This window comes from Elephas maximus, chromosome 7 (assembly GCF_024166365.1).
Source record: "Elephas maximus indicus isolate mEleMax1 chromosome 7, mEleMax1 primary haplotype, whole genome shotgun sequence".
In the NCBI taxonomy this organism is placed as follows: domain Eukaryota; kingdom Metazoa; phylum Chordata; class Mammalia; order Proboscidea; family Elephantidae; genus Elephas; species Elephas maximus.
In genome coordinates, this window is record NC_064825.1 from 111,908,895 (window position 1) to 111,921,227 (window position 12,333).

At 35.1% G+C, this 12,333-nt stretch overlaps 1 pseudogene; it reads right to left on the reverse strand.

The window, feature by feature from the left end:
- Positions 1–926: 926 nt before the first annotated feature.
- On the reverse strand, positions 927–1,858 carry LOC126079653 (olfactory receptor 4C16-like; annotated as a pseudogene).
- Positions 1,859–12,333: the final 10,475 nt, after the last annotated feature.

A 12,333-nucleotide genomic window follows, 5' to 3' on the forward strand; every position in this document is an offset into this window, starting at 1 on the left:
ATGTAATTTGATTTAGAACAAAAAAGTCGAAACTGAAGACTCAAACACTCATTTTGATTTTCTTTATTGATACAATTAAGATATTAAATTGAAGATAGGCTTTTAATACTCATATAATTAAAGGCTCTGGTGTTAGATGGATAGTGACAAAAGTTGGTTTCCATCTCCACTGCAGAAATGTACCTTTCATATAATCACTTCAATCCTCTCTACTCAAGTTATTCTCTTCTCTGGATTATATTAAAAACTCACTATTTTTTTTTTTTTACTTATGGCGTATATATTCCTGTTTCTAAGCCCGTAAATTCTCCTGTGGCTTATCCACTCTGTTTTGAAAAGGGAAAATCTACTAGGTTTGGAATGTAAGCAAATTGAGTGCAAACTATAATAACAATAAAAACAACAACAACAAAAAAATCAAACCAACAAAAAATCCATTGCCACTGAGTTGATTCTGATTCATGCAACTCCATGTGTTACAGATAAATGTTCCATAGGGTTTTTGGCTATCAACTTTATGGAAATAGATTCATCAGCTCGTTCTTTCTTAGCTCTCCTGGGTGGGTTCGAACTGTAAACCTGATTTTAAGATTCCAGCAACACCAGAAAACAACATGAAGAATGAAAGAGAAAACAACAGATCAAAACCTCAAGTCATTGTAATCATTGAGAAGAGACAGAGAGAACTGGTGGAAAATCTACGACAAAGGTCCTTATATACCTGTTTGTACCTTGTGTTTTTCTTCCTCTACATGAAATTGACTCAACTTTAACAAGTGAATGTTTTCATATTGCTTATTTTCCTGAAGGAATTAGCTGACATTTCCCCATATAGGATTCCATTAAATCCACAATAAGAAGGTAATATTTTCTGTTGAATTCTTCTAGGTCAATCCAAATTCTGAAAAAGGGTTTGAAACTTTTGTTCATCTTTGGTAATCTGAGACTAGTTTCTTGCTCCATAGCTTCCTCATGGCATTCTTCACCTCTGCGTTTCTCAGTGTATAAATCAGAGGGTTAATCAAAGGTGTTCCAAATGTATAAAACACAGTTATCATCTTATCCATGGGGAAGGTAGTTGTGGGGCGTGTGTATATAAATATACAAGGACCAAAGAACAAGATGACTACAATGATATATGATATGCAGGTGGAAAGGGCTTTTTTCCTCCCTTCAGCACTGTGGTTTCTCAGAGAATGCAAGATGATAACATAGGAGAACATCAGCATGACAAAACCCACTGTGCAAATAGCCCCACTATTGGATACCAGTAGCAGATTGGTCACATAGGTGTCTGTACAGGCAAGTTTCAACAAGGGCTGCAAGTCACATAAATAGTGATCAATCACATTGGTACCACAGAAAGGTAAACGCAAGGTCAGAAAAATCTGAACTGAAGAATGCACACATGACGCTACCCAGGCTAGAGCTACCAATACACTGCAGACCCGCCGGCTCATGATGCTCATGTAGTGCAGGGGCTTACAGATGGCCACATAGCGGTCAATGGTCATCAGGATAAGGATCAAGACCTCCAAGCAGCCAAAGAAATGAAATGAAAAGGCTTGGATCATGCACTCACTGAAAGAGATAGTGCTATTCTTCAGAAGGGCATCCACAATCATTCTAGGGGCTATGGAAGTAGAAAACCAGGTACCAGATAAGGATAAGTAGAAAAGGAAGAAGTACATTGGACTTCCAAGTGCCCGACTGGTCTTAGTGGTAACAATAATCAACGAGTTATCCAACAATGTCCCTAAGTAGGAAAGCAAAAAAAGGCAAACACTATTTTCTTTTTAACAGGATCTTGTGTCAGCCCAAGCAGAATGAACTCAGTCACATTATTATTCAGCAGCATGATTTCATAAAGGAGGAGAAAGTATGAGTGTGAAATCGTTTATCTGAAAAAAATAAAAAATACGGGAGTTAATTTAGGGTGCTATGGAAGAGGCGTGAAATATTTTAAGCAAATTAATTTGTGGTGTTATGTAATGGTATCGGGTATTACAAGCAAAAATAAATATTTCACATTGGGGACATTCTAGTTGTTTCTTAATGAGTCATGTCACCTCTTCCTCAATTTTTAAGGACCTCTTCATAATGACTTATTTATACATATGTATGTGTATTACATAGTTGTTATGCATTCTTGTATAAATGTATGTTAGTTATAAGTATATAATAAACCCAATGCAAACCCATTGCCACCACATTGATTCTAACCACGGAGACCCTGTTTGTTACAGAGCAGAACTGCCCCACAGGGTTCGGCTGGATGTAATTTTTAAAGAACGAGATCACCAGGACTTTCTTCTGTGGTGGTGGTGAGTGGGTTTGAATCGTGACCCTTTAGGTTAGTAGTTGGACACAAACCATTTACACCACCCAGGAACAAACAAATATATGACTCAGTTATTTACTGAACACTCACTTCCAGATATTCCAGCTGAAAAAGGGAGCAAGAAACACTTGTTTAGTTCATTGCGGTAGAGTTGATTCCGACTCATAGAGAAGATGTAAACATTTATAAGCCTCTAAATAATCTACTTTTACCTTCAAGCACCTTAATAATATTCAGTACATGACATATGTTAATAAACGTAAACGAACATTCTTTGATAATCTGAAATAAAATATCTAGGAGCCCTGGTGGTACATGGTTAAAGCACTCTACTGCTAAACAAAAGGTCAGTGGTTCAAACCCAGCAGCCACTCCCTGGAGGAAAGAGTGGCAGTCTGCTTCCATACAGACTTAAACCTTGGAAAATCTGTGAGGCAATTATACCCTGTTCTACAGGGTCACTGTGAGTCAGAACTGACTCAATGGTAGGGAGTTTGGAATAAGGTATTTCAAATTCTGTCCTTTCTATTTTCTTCTTCCTTTTTCTGAAAAGCTGAAAAGCACTTCTTAAATCACTTGAAGTCCCTGAGGTTAGCTTTCAAAATTACAAGCGGATGATGATTGCTTAATAGTTCATATTTTACAGTTCAGGTTTTTTGCTTAAACATTTTAGAACTGCGGCAGCAAGAGTGGGAATTGTCACCAGACACACCAGGCAGGTGGTATAGAATTAGACAGTCAATATACACAAGCAGAAATATATGCATATTTATCCTATGTTTAAGTTAACATTTGATATTAATATGGAATAATGGACTTTTCAGTAACTGATGTTAAGAATTTGAATCTCCATCTGATTTAAAAAAAAAAAAAAAACTACCTCACTATTCAAAAAACTACACATTCCAGATGGTTGAAAGATACAAGTGTATCAAACCAAACTAGAAAATAATACTGGAAGAATAACTATTGATATTTTAGGGTAGAAAATTCATAAAGAGTAACTGTAATACATTCAAACTTCTGTATAACAAAACTCAATTTGAGCAAAGATCTTTAAAAAGTGACAGGATGTGATTAAATACTTGTAACGCCTGCAAATAATAACATAAAGATTAACAATGCCTTTTTAAGGAAACCTGTAATGCAGTGGTTAAGTCATTGCTGGTAACATGAAGATCAGTGATTCAAAACCACCCAGCAGTTCTGCAGGAGAAAAGACTTGGCAATTGGCTCCCATAAGCATTTCAGCCTTGGAAACTCTGTGAGGGCAGATCTACCTGGTTATAAAGCATCTCTGTGAGATGGAATCAACTTGACAGCATACAACAACAATGATAAAAAAACACATGATTTTGCAAAACATTTGAATAAGCAAGATACAGAACAATTTAACTAGTCACTGAGCATATATAAAACTACTCAACCTCATTAAAATCAGGGAAATACCAATTAAACAATAATGAAATGCTCATAAGTTTTGTAAAAACCAAACCATATAAAATTTGGATGATGATTTAGGGAATCAGCATGTGATCCAGTGAAATATCCTCAGAAATCTTTCAAAAAGACATACATAACAGCCTTGTTAAAAATTGGGATAACTGGAAATAATCTAAATACCTAACAGTAATAACATATAAAAAGCATATAGATAACATGAAATACGTCCTTACTATTGAAAATTAGGCAGAAGTTTAAATATTGGATCTATTTGAGCGTCTAACATGGGTAAATCACTGAGATATATTTGAGTTTAAAAATTAATTAAATGCACAAAAATAATCATAGTATGATAAATTGTATGTTAAAAAAAAAAACCTATATAGAATGCTATATACTTTCTACGAGTACCTGTGTGTTAATAAACGCATTGGAAAAGATGTGGAAGGAAATCCTTACCTCTTTTTTTTTTTTTTTTAGGGAGGAAAGGAAGTGATGGTCAAAGGGAATTTTAGTGTTGTAAAAGGGTTAATTTCTCTATTAGGGGATTATATTATATTACTTCTGTAATCAAAGTTAATTAATTGGAAATTCAGTAATTTTAATATGGTTTAAGGAGAATGCATTATGTGCTGAATGAAGTTACACAAAATAAAAGAGAAGCCACAATCCAGTAGTAGTATTCAGTGAACTTTTACATAACTTGTTCTTTCTTAGTTTCCTTATTGTTTCTTCTATTTATTTAGTAAATGTATATATAGAGATGTTACCCCTCACCATTATATTCCATGAATTTTCATTATTTAAATCCCAGGTGCATGTAAAATGTAACTATAACTGGCCAGATACATTTCTGTCCCCCATTCTGCTACAAGGAGGTTTCTGAGATAAAGAAATAAAAATATATATATATATATATATATATATATATGTATTTATATCTACATTTATGTCAATAGGTACATCTCTTTTTATACTTTTACCTGAATTTGCTTTTAGTATCAACATTAACAAGCATATGCCTAGTTATACTTTTGCAATCCTGATAGGGTATGAATAAATTTCCAAATGATCTCTTAAATGTAACAACTGTTATCAATGAAGATTCAAATTTACAATTTATTCTTTCTCATGACTCCTTGATTTGCTGAACACTGGCTCATTACAGTTTTAATGGAAGGAAACAGAAAATGTGTAAGAGATCGGAGAGGATGCTGAATACCAAGCTATGCTACAGAAAACGTTAACTGCTTCTAATATCTATACATTCACCACAAACATCAGGGTAAAGATTCTGATAGTCTGAAATTCTTATTTCTGTTCCAACAAGTTCATGAAAAAAATTTGCAATGGACAGCATCCTGAAAGAGATATTCAGGACATTAAGACTCACTCTGCTATACCATGCTCTCTAAAAAAATAAACAAACAAACAAAAATTCCCACACTGCCTGATTTCCGGGAACATCTTGATTTACTTAGCCTCATAGACATGTTTTCTTAGGAAAAAATATTAATATTGACTATCAAAAATGTAAATGATAAGTGTATCCACAAGGGAGGCAGATTTTCATAGTGGGTAAAAGCACTTGCGGCAGACAAAAGGAGTTTATGTAAATGGTCCACCACTTAACTGTTGAGTAATCTTAGGGAAGTTACATAACTCTCTGAGTCTTGGTTTCTGATTTGTAAAACAGTGATAAAATAATAGTATCAACCACATAGGCTACAACTGTGGAAAAGTGATGGAAAAGCTCAATTTCATCAGTCAGAACAAAGCTAGGAGATGACTGCAGAACAGACTATCGCTGATGAGAAAGTAGAAACTGAAGCAGAAGAAAGTTAAAACAAGTCCATAATGGGCAAAATTTGACCTTGAGTGTAACCCACCTGAATTTGGAGACCTTAAGGATAGAATTGATGCATTGAACGCTAATGACCAAAAGCCACAGGTGCAGTGGGATGACATCAGGTACATCACACATGAAGAAAGCAAAAGTTCATTAAAAAGAGAGAAATAAAAGACCAAAATGGACGTCAGAAGAGACTCCGAAAGTCGCTCTTAAACATAGAGTAACTAAAGCAAAAGGAAGAAATGATGAAGCAAAAGAGCTGAACAGGAAATTTCCAAAGGCAAGTAGAAAAGGTGAGGAATTACAATGAAATGTGAAAAGACCTGAAGTTAGAAAACCAAAACACAAGCACACTCTCAGTATTTCTCATACTGAAAGAAGTGAAGAAAAAATTTAAGCCTCCAGTTGCACTTCTGAAGGATTCTATGGGCAAAATATTGAATGATGCAGGAAGCAGCACAAGAGGGTGGAAGGAATACACAGAGTCACAGTACCAGAACTAATTGGTCCATGTCCAGCCATTTCAGGAGGTAGCACACGATCAAGAATCAATGGTACTGAAGGAAGAAATCCAAGGTGCACTGAAGATATTGCCAAAAACAAGGCTCCAGGAAATGAGGGAATGCCAATAGAAACATTTCAACAACAGATGCAGCACTGGAGGTGCTCACTTGTCTATGCCAAGGAATTTGGAAGATAGCTACCGAACCAACTGACTAGAAAATATCCATATTTGTGCCCATTCTAAAGGAAAATGATCCAACAAAATGTGGAGAGTATGGAACAGTATAATTACAATCACAATCAATTAACATTTTGCTGAAGATAATTAAAAAACAGCTGCAGCACTACATTGACAGAGGACTGCCAGAAATTCAAGCCAGATTCAGTGGAGGAGTTGGAATAAGGGATATCATTGCTGATGTCACCTGGATCTTGGCTGAACGCAAAGAATACCAGAATGATGTTTACCTGTGTTTTATTGACTTTACAAAGGCATTTGACTGTGTGGATCAGAAAAAAATTATGCATAAAATTGGAAAGAATGGGAATTCCAGAACACTTAATTATGCTTATGTGGAATCTATACATAGAACAAGAGGCATTTGTTCAAACAGAACAATGGGATACTGCCTGGTTTAAAGTCAGATAAAGCGTTCATCAGGGATTTTTTTATTATTATTATTATTATTATTATTGTATCTGTATGTGAGCAAATAATCCAAGAATCTTGACAATACTAAGAAGAATTCAACATCAGGATTGGATGAAGGTTTGTTTACAACCTGTTTTTTAATATGCAGATGACTTAACCTTGCTTGCTGAAAATGAAGAGGAATGGAAGCACTTACTGATGAAGATCAAAGACTACAGACCTGAGTATGGATTACACCTCAACATCAAGAAAACAAAACCCTCACAACTGGACCAATAAGCAACATCATGCCAAATGGATAAAAAATTGAAGTTGTCAAGGGTTGCATTTTATTTGAATCCACAATCAATGCTGAATATATCAAAGGACATAACAAAGGCAGATCTGCTGCAAAAACCTCTTTAAAATGTTGAGAAGCAAAGATGTCACTTTGAAAACTAAGGTGTGCCTGACCCAACCGTGATACTTTCAATTGCCTCATCTGCATGTGAAACCTGGACAGTAAAGAAGACCAAAGAAGAATGAATGCCTATAAATTATGGTGTTGGCAAAAAATATTAAATATAACATAACTGCCAGAAAAACAAACAAATCTGTCATGGAAGAAGTAGAGCCAAAATATCCCTTGGAAGCAAGGGTGGCAAAACTTCTTCTGAGATACTTTGGACATGTTATCAGGAGGGACACTTCCCTGGAGAAGGACATCATGCCTGGTGAGGTAGAGGGTCAGCTAAAAAGAGGAATACCCTTAACACAGTGACTGCAACAATGGGCTCAAGCATAGCAATGATTATGAGGGTGGCGCAGAACCAGGTAGTGTATATAGGGTGGCTATGAGTCAGAAAGACTGGATGGCACCTAACAGCCACAAAATCAGCCACGTAGCTGGGTAGGTAGGTTGATAGTATTATGATCACTCTATGGCATGAGTCAGAATTGGGTTTGGCTTTTGGTTTTATGGGCGCCTATTTCCTCCTTACCAGTAAATGAGGAAGTATAGTCTTCATGGATTCTTCCAGCCACTAAGAACTAATCTTTATTCATCAAGAGATTTACTAAATCAATTATTAATTAATTTATCAAAATTTTTAGTTAATATCACCATCATTCCCTTACTATTTCTTATTCTGCTTATTGCTTGTATTATTCAATCATTTGTTAATGTTTTCAAATATTTATAGCTTTTTAGCATTGCTTTCTATTTGAAGAAGAGTAAAAAAACACTCCACAATTTCCCTCAGTCTCTTCTCCCAGAACGAAATAGCCCCAAGTTAGGAGCCAGGATTTCAAGATAGCATTCCATGGTCAATTTTCCATTAGAATAGGTCTCTTTTACTTGACTTGTAAACTAATAAAAATGCCAAGCTGTGATCAGAATTACAAGAATCTAAAGATAATAACAGAATGACTAAGAGCCAGCTATATTTTCAGAGCATCCATGGAAAAATATATCCTTAAACACTGATTCTATAGATATTCAAAGAGATAGCTTTAAAGGGATTCATGCACTCAAAAAAAGAAAGGAAACCGTAAGAAAACTGAGGAGGAGAAGAGGAGGGAATAAATGGAAAAAGAAGGGAAGAGAAGGGAAAGAAAGTGAAGAAACTCACATACTTGTCATCCATCAATTTTCATCAATATTTGAAAAGATGTTCTTGACCATTTGAACTCATGACAGCATATAGAAAAAAAAAACTATTCTAGCTCAAAATAATAAATACAGCTCTTCGAAAAAAATAAATAACAGTGAAAAAGTGTTCATTCTTGGTATCTAGCTTTCAACTTACATTTAAAATAAATATATTGAAAATAGCATATTTAGTCAAAATGAGAATGAGATTTTTGTTATCAAACTGCAGGTAAAGTATCAGATGCAACTCAGCCTTTTGCTCTTGCCTTCTTCAGTTCTGTACAGCAGTGAGCAGCAAGATCCACATCTCTAAATGCACAGGGTCTGGGCGCTCCTGGAGAATCTGTGCTGATGGTATTAGAAGGAGCATTTAAAGGCACTGAGGGAGCTGAGTGTAATCCCACTGGCATTCCCTTGGTAATTCTTGCAACGGCTAGTAAAAATGAACTGTTTATTGTTGTTGTTGTTTAACTTGTTTATTGCTTTGGCTTTTCAAATGTGATTTTAAATTCTTTAAAATTGCTTCAAATATATGATGTTAAATATTTGTAAAGTTTTAAGGCCAATGACAAAAAAAATTAAAAAAAAAAAAAACCTTATTTCTTTCTTTGCAAGGAATAAACCATAATGCAATCATATGGAATTTACTAAGAGTCTTTCCTTGCTTCCATTTTCAAGGCTGATAACTTATTTATATTGATATTATTCTGCTTTTTTCTGCAATGAAGGTTAAACTTAAATGCAATTGTTATTTTTCTTTTTCTTTCTTTTTTTTCACTATATACATCCTATTAGGTCTGAGGGTGGACATTTGCGATTGAGTAGTAGAATTCTTGCCTTCCATGTGAGAGATACTGGTTTGATTCCTGGCCGATGCACCTCATACACAGCCACAGCCCGTTTCTCAGTGGAGACCTGTATGTCACTATGATGCCTAACAGATTTCAGTGAATCTTTCAAATTAACATGGACTAGAAGTTTTTTTTTTTAGAAGAAAAGCCTGGTGGTCTACTTCTGAAAATCCGCCATTGAAACCCTATGGATCACAATGATGGGGTAACCAATCATGGGGTTGGCTCAGGGCCAGGCAGCATCCCACCCATTGTGTGCTGGGACCGACTGGATGGCAGCTCAAAAGAAGAAATTGAAGGATATTTGTCACAATACAATAGCATCCATTTAAGGAAAATATATAAAAGTGGAAGGAAATTTTCAAAATAATTTTCTCCAACCCATGTGTTCGTGTCCTAAGTTTTTTTTTTTAATTTTGAATCTGGAAGATTCCAATTTTGAGATGTATCAAATCAGTAGAAAGTAATTACTAAGACATGGGAAAAAGGATAGTGAAAACTATAGAAACAAACCGAGTTTAGCAAACATGATATGACTAGGTAAAAATTTTGAGTAGCTGATAAAATATTTTCATCATTTTTTAAGAATGCTAGGCTGTTAACCCTCCATGCTAAACAAACACCTTGGGTTGTCATATTATGGATCCCATTACTCTTTTCCTCTTCCCTTCTAATCACAGTGGTTTGTACCAGGAATGGATCTTGACTTAGGACAGATTCTCCATAGAATGGCCAGTGATCTAAATTACTCTACTACTCTACTCAACTATAAGCATGCTTATTCAAATTTCCTCTCTGGAATTCTAACTAGGTAAACTGGAGGGAAGAAGAAGTTTGTAGAACTCATAAAAGGAGAACTCTTGTCTCAAAAACCAAAAAAAAAAAGTGTAAGCAGATATTTGGAGGGAACAGAGAACATAAAGACAGTAGTGAGTAAAAAAGTGAGGTAAGATAAAAAAGGTGAATCATGTACGAGCTCAGGGAATACAAGAGATGTCACACTAGTACTCCCAGCATCCTGAGGTACTGATAATTTCTAATTTTCCCCTAAGTCCATGAGGGCTTTTATAATTAACATGATTTTACAAAAAAAAAAAAAAAAAATCAGTGCTTTCTTTTTAATAACTAAATAAGATTGACTTAAACCCAGTACCTAATTCATTATCTACAAAATAACAATTTTAATTTTATTATGACATGCAAGAAGTAAAACTAAATACACCCACCATTCTTTCATGATGAGGTGCAAATAAGAGATGAACATTTACCAGCAAAAGTGTAGAGAACTATATAATAAATGGTAGGCATAAATACAATGTCAGGTTGCTTGGGATGAAGAATGTCAAAAGAACCTTTGGTAACCTAATCAAAAATAAAACCAAATCCGCTACTCTTGAGATGATTCTGACTCATAGCAACCTTATAGGAAAGAGTAAAACTGCACTATAGGGTTTTCTAAGCTTGAGTCGGAATCGACTCGACTGCACTGGGTTAACCTTTACTGAAGGTGGCTGCCACATCTTTCTCCCATGGAGGGGCTGGTGGCTCAAACTGCTGACCTTTCAGTTAGTATGTAGGCGCTTAAGCACTGTGCCACCAGGGGTAGATAACTACTAACAACAGGAATAGAAAGTCTTGATTTTTCAATTTTAGGACCCAGCTGAGTTGTTAAGGGAAATAGAGGAGTCGCTACTCACAATACAACTCACAATATATGCAGTAGAAATTCTTGTTTAAATTCAAAGACAGATTTCTACTGATTGGTCTTCCAATTCACTAATCCTATCATCTATCTGGAAGCAGAAATTCTCAAGTTATATTTAAATGTGATGAAATGAAAAAGCTCTTTGGAATCTCTAAATGTTTGGCAGGGTGTATATGTTTTTGGGGATAACTTGCAGGTAACCAGGCAGTATGATATAGGCCACATATTTTCTCCTGGAAAAAAAAATCCCTCTCCATTCTGTCCCCACCCTAACCTCCACCTGGGATATGGACATGGTAGTGGAGGATTCTTGTGGTAGTGTGTACATGTGAGCTGGAATTCTGGAAGCAGAGAGAAGAAAGGACCCCACAGTTCATTACATAGACTTTCACTTAATCCTTGTATGTAGAGCTGCATGCACACTTCCTTATTTTCCCCCACAGTTATATCAGAAATTTTTTAGCTCAATTCCTATCTACTATTGATTTTGAAAAAATGTCCCCCTTGATTTAATTGTGATTCATGGTGACCCCATGTGTTCCAGAGTAGAACTGTTTTCCATGGCTATGATCTTTTGGAAGTAGATTTCCAGGTTTTTCTTCCAAGGCTTCTCTCTATGTATCTGAACCTCCAATCTTCCGGTTAATAGCTGAGTACTTAACCATTTGCATCACCCAGGTACCCACCTCTGGCTATAAGCATATGATTATTTCTTAATCAAAAAAATGAGAAACAATTCATAGTGATTATCTTTTTTACAAAAGGATGAAAAAGAGATAGATTTCTTTGTATTTTGTGCATTTTTGAAATGTTTTGATTCTCAAAATTTATTCATGCATTACTTCATTTTTCATGTATATAGAGTCATCTAGATGGTGAAAATATGTACAGTGTTTTCATCTTTTTACATGTTTGTATTATAGAGAAGTAAACCATAATTTCGTATTTTTTAAACAGAACAGCATTTTCTACCAAACATGGTGGGCTATCCATAAAAATTTATTTCCTCTCTAAGTGAAAAAGGATTTTACATATTAGCCCACAATGAACTAAAAAAATAAAAACCCAGGAAATACCTGTTGCTGAAAGAGTGTCACACATTTTTCAAAGCATAATTGTAGGTAGGAGGCTTACAGTTTACTACAAAAAATTGATATAGAATTCTCATATAAACAAAAATTTCTGTACAGATAAAAATACAAATAAGAAATTAAATTGAAATTAGATTCTCAATGATTATGTAATTAGAGACTGTGGTGCCAGATGCAAAGTGACAAAAGTTGATGTCTGTCCCAACTGTATAAACACAGGTTTCCTATAAAAGTTTCTGTCCCCTCTATTCAAGTTATTCTCTT